Source organism: Pygoscelis adeliae, unplaced genomic scaffold (assembly GCF_000699105.1).
Source record: "Pygoscelis adeliae isolate BGI_AS28 unplaced genomic scaffold, ASM69910v1 Scaffold470, whole genome shotgun sequence".
NCBI classification, from domain to species: Eukaryota; Metazoa; Chordata; class Aves; order Sphenisciformes; family Spheniscidae; genus Pygoscelis; species Pygoscelis adeliae.
Genome location: NW_008824033.1, coordinates 421652 through 436407, shown reverse-complemented (window position 1 = coordinate 436407; position 14756 = coordinate 421652).

Genomic DNA, 14756 nt, shown 5'->3' with positions numbered 1-14756 from the left:
CCCCCCGCCCTCTGCAGGGCTGGTCTGAGGGAAATCAGTACACACAGCAACGCAGGACTGTCAGTGACTTCCTATTTTATCCAATTAGGGGGAATAAAGGCCATCAAATCAAAGGGAGGGAGCGGGCAGGCGCGCAACTCCTGCCTGCTCCCTCTCTCCAGCCGGAGCGCGGCCAGAGGCGGCGGCCATCGATGACACGGTCCTCCGGCGAGGACCGGGTGTCGGTGGGAGCTCTTTGGGCTGGACTGGGCTCGCACAGTCTGATATCCGATCTCTCCCGGGGGGAAGACCGCTTTCCAGCAGCAGTTTCTCCCTGCCTGACACCTAGAGACAGCTTTTCTTTCCAAGCCCCTGAATAAGTTTCGTTCACTAGGGATAGTGCTGGGATGCATCTTAGGTCAAGCAGAGGAAAAAAAAAAAAAACCAAAACCATTCCCACCTCTGACAAATTTACATTTAAGTTATTACAAAGACGTTTGCATAATTTTTTTTTATATTCCATTTTCCAACCTCCTTTCCAAAACCCTTCAAAACCAAAAAAGCAAAGACTTCACACTGAAGCCAGCTCCTGAACATACTTTTCAAGAGCTGGCATGCTGCTAGCATATATCCTCACTCTCCCTTAGACTAAAAATAAAAAAAAAAAAAAAAAAAGAGAAAAATGAAAGAATTTTATTATTAACAAGACTTCCACTTTGTTCTTAAATTTGCCTGTCACTCCTCACCTCTACCAATACCTAGCACTAACTCCCATTTCCACCAGTGCAGTGTAGCGCAGGGGTAAATCAACAGTCCAGTTAACATAATGAAAATAAGATTAGAACCAGCTCGATTCCCAGTCTCTTTTGTCTCCCACAGAAAAGTACACCTGTGTAACAACACAGACATATGTATAAAAGGAGGGGGGCTTTTAACACAATTTCCAGTTCCTTGGACTTTGTGAAAGCATTTGCACTGAAGATATGGCAGCATGAATCCCCCTTTCTCCTTAGCATAAATGGCTGCAGGATGCATAAGGAAACAAAGAATCAAGTGCTACAGATTGCCCTGAACTCATTTTTGCTGGTACCTTAGTCAGGCATCCGAAAGGTAATTTCCTTTGTAGTTACATATTTTCGGCAGTGACAAAAAAGACGTCTGTTTCTACCCATCTCCTCTCTTTGCCTCCAACTCTCCCCGCCCCGACTTCCATGGGAACGTTAGTAACGTTCACATGAAAATGGTTTATCAAAATCTCAATGAATCCCGTAGTGTTTTCATGGACTCATGTCAAGGACTAATTGATGGATGTCTGATCACAAAGCTTCCTGTGAGGCTGTAGTAGCCAACTGAAGTAATCACGATGCTACTACATTCAAGTGCCTGAAGAATTTACCTTAAAGCACAGCCAGTGATAACACTCTCTGGAAGAATGTAAAAAGATAAATCATCATACAATCTAGTCTACATTACCACTGAAGTGTCTGGTCCTCAGGTTAATGATGTGATCAGTAACCTCAGACAGAACAAACAGCTTGCATTGCTTATGTACGTACATGGCTCCTCTTATTACAAAGCAGTTGTGCTCCCTAGCTGGTAATATTCTGTGTGACTGCAGCCTCTTTCAAGTATCTCAAAACCTGTTTCAAACAGCAGTAACAACACAGCCACTGTAGAAAGGGCAACATCTCAGCAGCATTGCCGTGATGGCTGTGGTGGTCTCTGGGTACAAGTAAGCCAGGTTTCTAGAGAAAGGATGTATCTTTTATTGGATTAACTGATAAATCTGGGAAAGCCATACATACTTTCACACACACAAGTTGCTCTTCAGGTGTGAAGCTGAAGCGTCACTCTACAAAGCAGACTGCAAGCTGAGAACCAGCTGGGAATATTCTCTTCATTGCACAGATGAGATACTACAGCATCTGAGTGCTTGGCACAAATTTTTAAAGTGTCCTGCCTTCTTTATCCATGTCTAATTTTTCAACCTTCCTATTTCCAGTAAGACAATTTTCCCTGCTGACGCTGCCCTGAGCTTGTGTTTAATCCACTACCCTGTCCGCATCTTCCCTGCACTGGCCTTCCAGGCAAACTGCCTGTGTTCAATCTTCTGTAATCTTCAGTACTCTCCAGCCTATCCACATTTAACTGCTCTCCTTTAAATTATGTTTCTGCTTTGCTCACATCTTTCTGGTGCTAAGGTGAACAGACATGCATGTGGAGATCTTGCACCTTCCTTACAAGGGTCGCCATGAAGTTAAAGTAATCATGCACAATGCTACATAGCTGGACGGAGAGACGGATTATTACCGGTTCAGATCATGGGCTGTCACCTCTGCACGCACAGTGCCCCATGAAACCTCATGTGGCACTAACCAGTGCCTAACCCAGCCTCTTGTCCCAGGAGCCCCATGGGGCCACTTGCAGGGGCTCCCCTGAATGTGGGTGCATTGCCCCCCTCCTCAGCCTGCTGCTGGAGGGGCCGTGAGCTCACAGGGACTGGGGAAGGGCTCTGCTAAAGGGGTCTCGCCTGTCCCCCCCGAGCCCTCCTGGCTAAATGGAGGCAGGATAGCTTCTGCTACCTCCCTTGCTTTTTCACGCTCTCCTCCACCAGCCAGGGCCCAGCCTGCCTGCACCATCTCCTCCCGGCACGCAGCCACCTCCAGCCCCTCCCGCCGCCTCCGCGGCCGCAGCATCTCCGTGGGGCCTGGCTCCCTTCCAGGCTGCAGTACCCTCCTCTGCTGCAGGTCCCTTCCCCCGCGGCACCGCCCGCTCTGCCCAGCCCCCCCCCCCCCCACGCCCCCCTCCCCAGGGAAGCCTGCAGAGCCGCTTCACCTTCCCCGCCCCGCTGAAGCTGCGGGGTGCTGGGGCTTGCGGCGAGAAGAGCAGGGCGGCACCCTGCCTTCGGAGGTGCCTGGCGGCTCCTGTTATTCCCCCGCCAACAAGGGAGAAAGGCAATGCTGAATCATCGGCCAGGCTGCTTCCCTGGCCCCGCTCCACACGTGGCCAAAGCCAGGGCCAGGACACAGCCTGCCTGGGATGCTGCAACCAGATACTGCACGGGGCTGGCTTCTCTCAGGACCTTTTGGACAAAAATGCAACCCCATGCTCTTTACCGCATCTGGGTTGGTAAGGGAGCACGCCGTCTTTCGTGCCAGCTCTCGTGGCTGTGGTAAAGGCTGATGGTCTCTCATTTTGGGTCTGAAGATACGACTGTAAACTGAAGGTACAGTTCACTGGTTTTGGGGGTCCTTTCTGCTCCCCTTCCCCCCCAAAGCAATGCAGAAATACTTTCCTGCAGCTGCAGTTTTGAGCCTTTTACATTTCTGTAGTGACACGCTAGCACTGGCATGCTGTGCTTAAACATGGGTTCTGGCCCAGGCTGGAGGAGATGAATGCCTTGGAAAAGAGCCAGCAATTGGTTAATAGAAAGGGAGACCCTGGAAGAAAACAAGAGGAAGCATGACCTTGGAGGTAACAAAGTTTTACTAGGGTAGCCAATTGGTGGGCAATATAGAAGGATAAGGAAGGAAATTACTTGCCTGTTTGTAATTAGGTTAGGTCCTTGTGCAAAGATTTATTTCTGATTATTATGTGGCTTGGGTCTCTTTGGCTTAGAGGAAGAAGTAGTGTGATTCTACACTAATGAAGCTAATCTGTGACTGAGATTTGGACTATTGCCATATGTAAGTGACAGGTTGAAACTCAGAGGCTTACAAAACTGTAATTTTATTTTGTGGAGTGTTTTTTGCAAAGAATCAAGTGTTATTTTGCTAAGTTCCACTCCCAAAAGACTCAAGGAAAGACATAAAGCCAAAGTCAGCATTAACCTCTAGCCTGTGATGAGGATGAACAAGCTGTTATCTGTTCCTCTGCATTTATGGGTCCTAAAAGGAGGTTGATTTTGTATTACCAAACTGCAGAGGACCATTCTCTCTGACCAGCCACAAAGATGTGAATGAAGTTTAAATAGATACATGATCATAACTGACAAGATCCTGCAAATTAGAGCAGCAAGTACCATTTGAATCAGCTGACCCTTCAGTCGTCCCATAATCAGACCCAAACCTGCTGAAGGTTTTGGAAATCAGGCTTGGTGAGTCATTCTCATGGAAGCCATTGGATTTCAAATATCCATCTGCTTTAAATAAAGTCCCAGTAATCCACAAGAAGATTCTCTAAGAATTATCTACTTTCTTGCAAGTACTGGGACATTAGGAAAGTAAAGTATGTCTTCACAAGTGGTTATTCATGGCACTGCTGGATCACAGTTTAAGAAAGGATGCTCAGAGGACCACACATCAGTGCAGGGCAAGTGATCTCCCCCCAGATCACTGCTTTCCTTTAAGAACATGCCCATTCTTCAGAAAGAAGCAAGCAGCAATATGTAGCATCAGCTGCTCCATCATGTGTTTGATTGCACTCCCTTTCTTTCCATACATTGAGAAATTAATAGCATTGTAACCAAGAAGCTAAAAAGAAAAAAAGTACATGTTCATTAACAAGAGATTGATGAGGAAGATAAAAGGATCTCTTTTTATTGATTGCAGGCACTTTCTTCAAATTAAGTAAGTGCACTATTTAAAGATGGGGGGTGACCCAAAGCAAGTGAGCAGGCCCAATAAGCAGCATCACTGCCAGCAGTCATGGTGTGGGAAGAGTGGGCTATCACACATGGTGCAAACGATTCATTTATTCCTCCTTTCAGTGCTTCACCAACCTCCCCTCCTTAATCCATCTCCCTTGGATTGATGCCAGCACTAACTCCCTTTGAGTCCTTCCAAAAGCCTTCCCTAAAAACCTCATCTCTCAGCTCAAATGGCACAAGGAGAAAACTTTATTTTGTTTCTATACTGATCCTGTCGCTGGAACTGCGAATGTTAAAATGGGACAGGCTGTCACTTGCACACACACACATCCCATTTTTCATCTGATGGAAAGCAAACAGGGTACGTATGCTAGCACTGTTTGTATGTCTCTGCCCATTCCCACCACCTTTTTCCCCTTTATTTTTTTTTAAACCCTCTGGCCATTTGCAGCCATATGTGACTGAGAAGAAAAAACATCAAGCCCGTAAGAAAATGCAGGAAGACATGAGCAGTAAAAATACAAACTTCTAAGCACATATTCAGCCTTCGACATGACGGTAAATATGTCAATGTCAGCAGATTCATTAATGTGCTTAATTCATTTGGTATAAGAGGGCTGCTGTGGGAAGACCCCCTACCCTCAGACAGGGACATGAAGAGGCTGTATTCAAACCATCTCTGTACCCTCAAGCCAAAACAACTATACTGGAATTACTGCACTGTCCAAGTAGGCGTGTCAGAAGCAGGTCCTCACACTAGTACATTTCTTGGAAATGTCTGGAGCACAGAATAGAAACTTCAGTGCTTGTGAAAACAGAGCTCATGTTGCCTCTGTGGCAGTGTTTTCTGTATTGACATCACATGTGCACATTTACACCAGGCATTTACACCAGGAACATGCTTTCTGTAAGTCCAATAGCTATGGCTTGCAGAAACAGTGATTTGAAAAAACAACACAACTACAATGGCCGTTTCAAGGGATGTTTATACTTTAAATAGCTACAGCCAGTAATTGAAACTGAAAACTGCCATAAAATGGGCTGTTATTTCAGGGGAACCAAAAGGTTTTCTGAGTCTTTTCATCTTCAAGTGAAATGTGAGACACCGAGTTTCTTTCATCCTAATCAAAAGCAGAGCTAGTGGCACTACACAAGACACAGAAATCCAACATCAAACCACGAATGTCAGGGTTTTTCATCAATGGCACTGACTCATTCCCCCAGCCTCTGCTCAGCCACAAAACTGGGATGAGCCCTGCCACTGTTCAGGCTAATGATAATTAGCTCTGCCATGTAGTAAAGGAGCATTTAAGAGATGCAAAGACATGTAATGCACTCAGCTAGGCTCTTCTGCCTGAGGTTAGAAGCAGCAGAAAAAAGACCATATGCAGTTTCCTGTTTTTTTTTTTTTTTTTCCCACATCTGGCACCACCTTCACCCCGTCACTGGAGTCCCCAGCAGACCTGCTGGGGTGGTTGCAATTATTTATTTTCACAGTGCAGCAGTGAGCTGGGGCAGCATTCTAAACATAGGGCCCAGGCTCGCTCATTAACTCCCACCCACCTTAGTGCTGAAATGCATCTGCATGCCTGCATTTGAGCCAGTTTATTCAGATGGAAGAAATTCCTCGTGGGTGTCAATGGGACAGTGGCAATACTGCTACTTTGCACAGGCATGGCTATGCAGGATTTTATGCTGGCCAGCCTTTATATCTGCAGTGCTGCTGCTGCTAGGGGAGTCACTGGACACTGATAATTTGAGTAAAGGTCCTGAAAGCCCTGAATCAAGGAATTACCCCTCCACCATTGGCCCCTGATTAATAAAGTACTTAAACGTGCATGGAGTTAAACAAGTGGTGAAATGCCTTCCTGATTAGAGATGGGCTACATCATATATCTAAGTGCCTTTTTGAATCAGAGCCTAATTCAGGAACTGAAAAGGTATTCTGGAGCGTAGTGCTGTGGTTTCATGATAAACAGTTTGGCAGCAATATCATCCTTTTCCCTGTTTCTCCTTTCTTTTTGCTCCTTCTGTTCTGTCACCTGCACTAATTCAGTAACATTTTTCATGTGGCCAGACTCTCAACTGGATCACAGAACTGATTTTTGACTTAAAAAGAATTTCTTTTAAGATTTTTTTTTTTAATGGGTAAGCTTACCAACTAATTCCCAGCCTGGCCCCATAAACATATATAGGCTGGAAGAATGGGGACAGGACCATGCTCCAAAGGACAGAAGTTCCTTGACCTTGTCTTCTTACCAAAGACTTTGCATAGTGAAACCATGACCCAAGGCCCTTCCTGAATTTATGCTTAACTTAGAAAGAAGCTCCTAGGAGATACAAACAAGATACCCATTATTCTTGACTTGAAAAATCTTGACTCTACTTACTACACCTTTCATTTTTTTGTGAAGACAGAATTATTTTTGTACCTGCACATATTCCCAACTCCTGCTGTTTAAACCTTAAGGCATCAAACTTCACTTCACTTTAAAGTGTCATTTTCAAAATTTCAACTACACCTGGACTTTTTCATAGAGTAACTCTTCAGCGTATGTCTATTCAATAGTTTTGCTATTAGAAAAACAAAAAGAAAGAAGTCAAAGACATGGAGCCAGCCTACTGCATGGAAGAATTTCTGTATCATTAAATAAACAGGTATTAATGATAGGACATTGACATATTACTGACTTAGATTTGTAAAGTACATCTTACAGTACAGTTACACATTCAGAATCTGCAGGCTTCAGAATTTCGCTTGCAGAAAATGTTATGATTTCAGCTCAAGAGCTGGTTTGCATAGCAGTTTTCTGCAAATACCTCCAAATAATGAATTTAATCTACCTCATCCTAAATCAAGATATTAATTCAATTACACTGGTTGGTTCAGCTCTGGTCATGTCTATATGTAGCCTGATTATGCTCAAGTTAGCAGAATTGAGATGTTAGGTGTTTAAAACAGATAAGCAACATGGTATTTATAACTGCAAAAATTCCAACAATAACAAAAGTGACAGCTCTCACCATGCCTCAGAATCCTAGCATCATCAAGAACATTTAATATTTAATATTTAATATTCTTTCTTAGTGCATTCAGAAAGCCATAGAAGGCATGAATCACTCCTTTGGCATTGGCTGGAAAACTTTGTCAACTTCCAGCAAATAATTAAGAAGAATTCAAATAAGTATGACAAAGGAGATTTTATGTCTAGTCATGAGTTTTCAGTAGTCTAATCAAATATGCTATGTTACTACATAGCTATGTTTTGAATGCAAACCCCAACCTGCATTTTAAGATGTCTTGTCACATCATTCTCACCCCTGCACCCAGGCTCTCTTTGTGCTATGTATGGTCTGGTGCAAAAGCAAAGCTCTCACCTTTTAGAAATCAAAATTTGAATTGAAATAAGGTAGTTAACTCTTCTCATACACAGGACTTTAATGTTCCTGCATCAGGCTGAGTCTTGTCAAGAGCAAGAGAGGAAAAAGCAAAGAAGAAATTCCAAAACCTTAAAGAAATCTATCTGCTGTACTCTCATTTCGTTGATGCAGTTCAAAGCTACAGAGCAGACTCTGTCCTGCTCCAGACATGAGCAGACCCTTACACTGGGGTAAAATGGGTTCTTTGTAACTTGTTTGCATTTAACAAGGCATGTACAGGGCAGGGCAATGTGGGCCGTTGCTGCTGGATGGTGTAAGAGCAGTAGTGCAGCTTTGGAAACACTCCCTTCTGCAAGACATTGGACAACCTAGAAATGGAGCATAGGAGGCAGTGACAGAGCAAAAAACAGGTTTTTAAAGCCCACAACAGGACAGAAGAAGGCGGGTAAATGGAGCCTTTGCTACAGAACCCAGATATTTCTAATCCTCACTACTGACAAGAACAGTATGTGACAGGGTGTTTATGCACTCATACATATATATGTATCAGAATGAGTTCACAGCAATCATAATTTCATTTGATGGATGCATTATTCCTGTAGCATTTCCTGCATTCAAACTGCAGGTCATGTCCACCGGGGGTGCCTTATGTCCGCCTGTGTTTCACCACAGAGGCTGTGGAGTGGCAACGGGACTACAGAAAGGAGGTGGAGAGGACAGACTGTCTTTTTCCTTCTTCTTGAGGGTGCCTAAGGAATACATGCATTTACTCCGAAAGAGTATTTGAAAGGGTGGGCCAGACAGGCAGGGCTGAGGTCACCCTGTATCCTGTATTCCCAGCCAAGCTCATCCAAACCACTATCCAGAGAAAAAGTCAAATAAAATAGAGCTGTCTTCATGCACACCACTGTAGGTATGCTATGCCTGTGGTGGGAAGGGTGGCCGTGATGGTGGGGAAGGGAAATGAGCACCTACAAGCTGCAAGAAGGAGAAAGAGGCACTTAGCGACCTTTGCTTGTACACACATGGACGAGGTGAATGGTGTTCCTAAAGCCCTTTCTGATCAGGGCCATAGTTTGAAGCCAACCCCTGTAAAACTCTACCATTCCTTTAGCCATTGACTGCTGCAAAAATGGGGCCAAATTTCTTGCCAGTGCGGGCCAGATTTCAGCCTGCTTAGCCACAGTGATAGTGAAGATCTAATACCTGCTTTCACCTGAGGGATGCCTTGCTCTTGCTCAAAAATTCCCTGCATACTGCTTAACTGCCACTTAACTCCAATTAAATTAAAAGCTGCCAAGGGGCAACAAATCCTCTCTCTGTTTCTAATTTCACACTAAACCCTGTGTCCTTCCTTCAGGGTTTTCGATAAAGGAACTGTACTTTAACAACTTTGCACACGCTAGAGGAGAAAACAAGGATGTGACCAAAATAGATCTGATTCTAAAGGCCCAAGCTCCACAGGGCAAAGCCTGAGCTCCCCGGGGCAGACCAGGCTGGCACACATACTCATGGGCATAACGTTGTTTCTACTTATTCCAGAAGCCTGAAGCTGAGCTAAGGAAGGAAAAGGCAGAGTGTCTTGAATTTTGAACTCCTTTCGCTCCAAAGAGCGAAGATGGTGATCCTGCCTCACTGATCAATTTGAAATGATTCTCTGGAGGCCTTGTTAATAACACTTGAAAAATACATGAAATTCTGTACATTACATTCCTTTCCTTCGTTAGGCATCAGTTCATGGTTTCATCAGGAAAGCAGCCCTGCTCAGCTGCACAGAAATCACTCTTTGAGGCTGCCTTGAAGGACACAAAATGACTAAAATTTAACCAAGTGAACTGAAAAACAAAAAAGGATAAAGTTTTGGCCTGCATTGCTGAGTATGTGCTGGTAACACTACACAGTGCAGGTGTGAGCAGACAATATACTTCCCCTTCTAAACTAGCCTGCTTAAGAAGTGCTAGTATTATCCCAACAGTGACTATTAGGGTTAGACATAGGCTAATTAGAAACCTATGCAGCTGGGGTCTAGTCAACATTAATAATTAGTTGTAGCTGTTTCCACCACCTTCCACCCTCCACCTCCATCTCCTTTATTCTTCTTACTAAAAAAAAATCTCTGTGCATGTATGTAATTACAGGAAACATAATGCATTATTAATGTGGCTGCAGCAGACAGAAAGTTCAGGTTTACTGCTCACCAGTGTAGAGGTAAGTTGTTGCTACTGGTAACAGTCAGCTTGCTGGTGCATTAGGTAATGACAGTTTCCAAGAGTGCCAACTAAAGTGGCTAAATAATATCAGCTATTTGGAAAAGCACAGAAGCTGGGAGGAATGATCGGTCTGAATCTATCACTGAGACAGGCAACTGTGGACAACCTGTAGGAATTATTCCAGGAACAATTAACTTGCGACAATAAGGTTATGCATTTTCTTTGATCCACGAATGTGATTACGTTCAAATGAAATTACGCAAGTCAGAAGTCTCCAGAGGACGGGCAGAGAGGAAACAGGTACAGATAGCAGCATGAGACAAAGCACCCCAAATAAAGGTCTTTACCAAGCCCTCTTCCCATCGAAACAACACAGTGTTCACAGTGAGCTGGAAAAAATCCCCACACATGTCCTGTGATTTCAAGGAATATCAGACAAGTCAAGCCAGAAGTGCTCATTTCCTGGCACACTGAACAATGATCTATCATTACAGACATGTATCTGTCAAGCTGGTATCTGCACACACATGCTGAAGAAATGCCTTTCAGATTTCATTTTCCAGTTATCCTGGACAACATATTATGGTGCATACAAATATAGATACATAGCCAGAACCCCTGAAATGAAGGCTTAGAACAGCAGAAAAATACGGTGTGACTTGAACAAGTAATAAAGTTACGGATTAGATACACAGATGAAAATCACAGAAATTAATTCAGACCTGCTCCCCCAGCAGGATGCACTTGTGCAGTCTCAACCCAAGTCACATTTTGTTTTTTCCTCTCCTCAAGGGGTTCCTTTTTTTGTACAAAATTTGTAACTCCTCAATATAATGCCTAAAATGTAAAAATCGTAAAAAAACAGCAAGGAGCTGTCCTAAAGCTGAAGAGTTAGAAGCTTCTCCCACACACAGTTGACGTGTCTCACAGACTTCAGGGATCTGCCAAAGAAAGGCAAATAGACTTCCTTCCTAATAGGCCAGAGGGGAGGACCCTGGTGTGCAGCCAGAACCAAAGGGCTAGCAAAAAAATTGGCACAAAAAGCTTTGTTGTCCCAGATCACTTGTATGTTACAGAACAAGAGCTGCAAGAGGGTTGTCACAACATCTACCATTCAGGTTGTGGCCGCCCACTTCACCCTGCTGACTGTGAGCCCTCCGTAGTAGCTTCTTGCTGACAAGGAGCTACTGTTTCTTCTTCTCACCAGCTGGGCATGATGGGGATTAGGGTAAAAACCACTGTGGTCCTGCCTTTGAAGATGACTTTCTCTGGTTTGCGTGGCAACAGTTAACTATAACCTTTTCAGCTACCCACGGCCATTGACTATTTCCCTACTGCAGACAGGCTTTTTAATACCGCTGTGGGGAACTGTACTCAGATGACACAGAGAAATCCTTTGGTAATTATTCAGGCTAATCCTATTAGGAAAGAAAGGCTTTCAATTGCTAAAGCAACAAAAAAACCTTTCAGAGAAGGAACCCACCACTTCAAATTAAATCAACGCCTCCTTCCAGCCCAGGATAACCTGGTTATTATTGTACATAAGAAAAGTTGTGTTAACTGAAATAAAAAACTGTTTAACATTTTAAGAAGTTTTATTTAAAAATTTAAAAAACATATTTGAAATGCCTACAAATTCAAAAGACACCAATCTGCTTCCCTGCACATATTTTTAATGCAATTTACTAGTCCACAGTTCTACTTGTGCATTTTCCAAGTAAGAGACAGATTTTTACAGAATTTGCATAGTTTTATAAGGATTTTACCTATGCTCCAAATTTATGCTACAAGAGAGTATAAAATTTATGTTCCCCAAATTTGCTGTTATTTTAATGCTGTGGTAACGTGACAGTGGTAGAGTTAACTCTTTCATGTGCTCATAAGAAATTCAGCTAGAGTGTTTAAAATGACAGTAACTTGATTTATTGAGCAATAAGAGGAATTATTCCTCTATGGCCACCAGCCAAACAAGTAATTTTTTAATAAGGCATGTGAAGTCACTGCATTTCCTTTATGAGAAAAAAAAAAAAGCCAGTTAAAAAAAAATGTGCCTAGGCACCTAAAATGGGCCTAACTTGGTATATAGGCACACCCAACCATGTGGCCTTAGGCACCTCAGTTCCCTTCTCACATCTGCATCTGCTCATGACTGAAGGCTCTCCTCCATTCCTTACCTTTGAGGGTGCTGGATGAACCAGGACTGCTCTTCAGATCCTTTTACTGTGGTAGACTTCACCCAAGATGTTAATAGCAGCTTTTGGGTTTTATTTTAAAATAACCTGACATGGCTACCCCTTTTCTCCCCCTTGGGAGTTTTCCTTGTCTCCTGAGAGCACATTTTCAATGCTGGCACTGCAGGCTGTTTTAGGGAGAACTTCCAAGTTCCTCTTGCCGAAGTAAGCCTCCAGCTTTGCAGAAAATGATGAAACATTTTTACACTAGATAGACAAATGTCACTGAAGCTTTTTTCTAAGACTTTGTGGACAGAGGAAAGACATGGTAAACACTATCTCTTCACAGGCAAATAGTAGGTGCATTTGTTCGATGGTGGTTTAATGCTTTTCCCCTCCCTTCTTTTTTTGGCCTCCTTATATCTCCGAGGAAGCGGTGAGGCTCTAGGAGATGGGCAGAACTGGAGACAACTACTCCTGCTCCATCTTAGTCATCTCCAAGATGCTGGCTGCCTGCCTGGCTCCCCACTCAGCACGAGTGTGGAACAACCTTTGGTAATTGTTTGGACTAATCCTCGTAGGAAATATTTTTAGTTTTGAGGCATCTAATGTGTTTCTGGGCATTCACTGGCGTGCCTGCACATGCAGTTCAGGGTTCATGGGTTGTACCCTCAGGAGCCAAGTGTTGGTCTGGGATTCCCAGGCTGCAACCCATATTCATACTAGCCCTAAGGGATGTGCTGAGGGTTGCTTAGGAAATCTTTTCTTTGATCAGTGTCATGCTAACATCCAATTGCTGGACGGTCTGTCTTTCTTGAGCATTCAAGAATGTGTCCTTATGATTGTTGTCTCTGTGATACATTTCTGCATTTGCAGATGTACAACCTCCCTCAAGTAAAGGATTTAGAAAAATGTAAGCAGGATTGCATATCTGTTAGAGACTCTGGGAAACAGAAGGGGAGTGTTTGATGCCTGACCAGCAGCACTGAGTTGTGTTCACCCTGAGCAGGAGTGTGGAAACATAGGAGAGAGATGCAGTTGCTTTGTGGGTTTACCTCTCTCCTTCATTTATTTAGCAAATACAAGGAACTGCAAGACTTCTTTACAGCCTCTTACCTAATGAAAACACAGCAAAATATTTTTATAAGTGGAGGGAAATATTTTTAATAAGTGGTGAGAGAATGTCAGAATATCTATTAAAAACTACGGTCATCTCAGAAATACATTGCTGCTGTCAGTAATTAATGCATCAGTTATAAAACTCAAGCAACTAACTTCGAGCCTGTCTTCTTTTGTACAGCTGTCTTTCTAGCTGAGATCAAACACATCATTTAATGAATCGATCCCTTTCCCTTTCCCCACAAGCATTCCTATTTGAACATCTACATTTTCTCCTAGTAACATTATGCATTGTGTCTGAAATTGACATGATCATGGAAATTCCCAAAGGAACCTGGAGCACGGCTCATGTTGCTCTCGCTGCACAGGAAATGCAACTGTTCTTACTCATCCTTCCTCTATAATGAAGAGTCAGATTCATTGCCTTGCTGTGCTGAGGAGGAAATTGCTGCATAATCTCCTTTCACAGCTAGACAATCCCCTCTTTCCAAAGCAGGCTAAGCATGCAAATTCTCCAGACATGTTTGATGAATTTCTAATAACAGTGGGTGAAACGACAGGGCAAAGGCGAGTGTCAGTGACAGAAGCCTTGTGCTGGCTCCCTGCTGAAGACATTGTTTTCCTTGTATGTTCACCCACATATTAATTGTGGGTGATACATATGAATTGTATCTGCTCTGGGACAAATAAACCATAATCAGGTCAAACTGTGGCCAGTCTTAAGGTCAGTTAGAAGTCTTGAAAAGACTAACACATGCATCCTTCTCAGCACTTCACATGGGCTGCAAAATGAGACCCCCAAGGTCTCCCAGTTTATGATCTTACATCATCAGCGTAGTGAAGAGAGTGCCTTCTGCCAGTCAGGGTGTTCCCCTCCATCTCTTTAGCTAAGAGAGGGACCTCTGTGGGCTGTGAGGAGCAGGCCATGTTATGCCTCTCCAGCCTGCCAGGTGATTTTATAGCCCTCTGTTGTTAGCTTTTCCTGTATGGGGAACAGACACATTTATTTTTTCTATGTGGGAACAGAAAAGAAAAAAAAAATCTTATCTGCCATTGGGAAACACTTATTTGCTTAGGCCCCCTTCAGGTCAAGTTCTTAAGGAAATTTTGACAAAAGATTTGATAGTTGCATGGAAAATAGGAACATGTATTCCCTTGCTGCAGTAACAAAAACAAATGCTTCTTACGCAAGGGCTACTAAGCCTCATGCTTTAGTGTGTAAGTAAATTGTTAATCCCAAGAGGGCAAGGATGACATTTTCTAGGCAATAAAACAAGTCCACAGTTTTCCATGAAGATTATTTTTGCA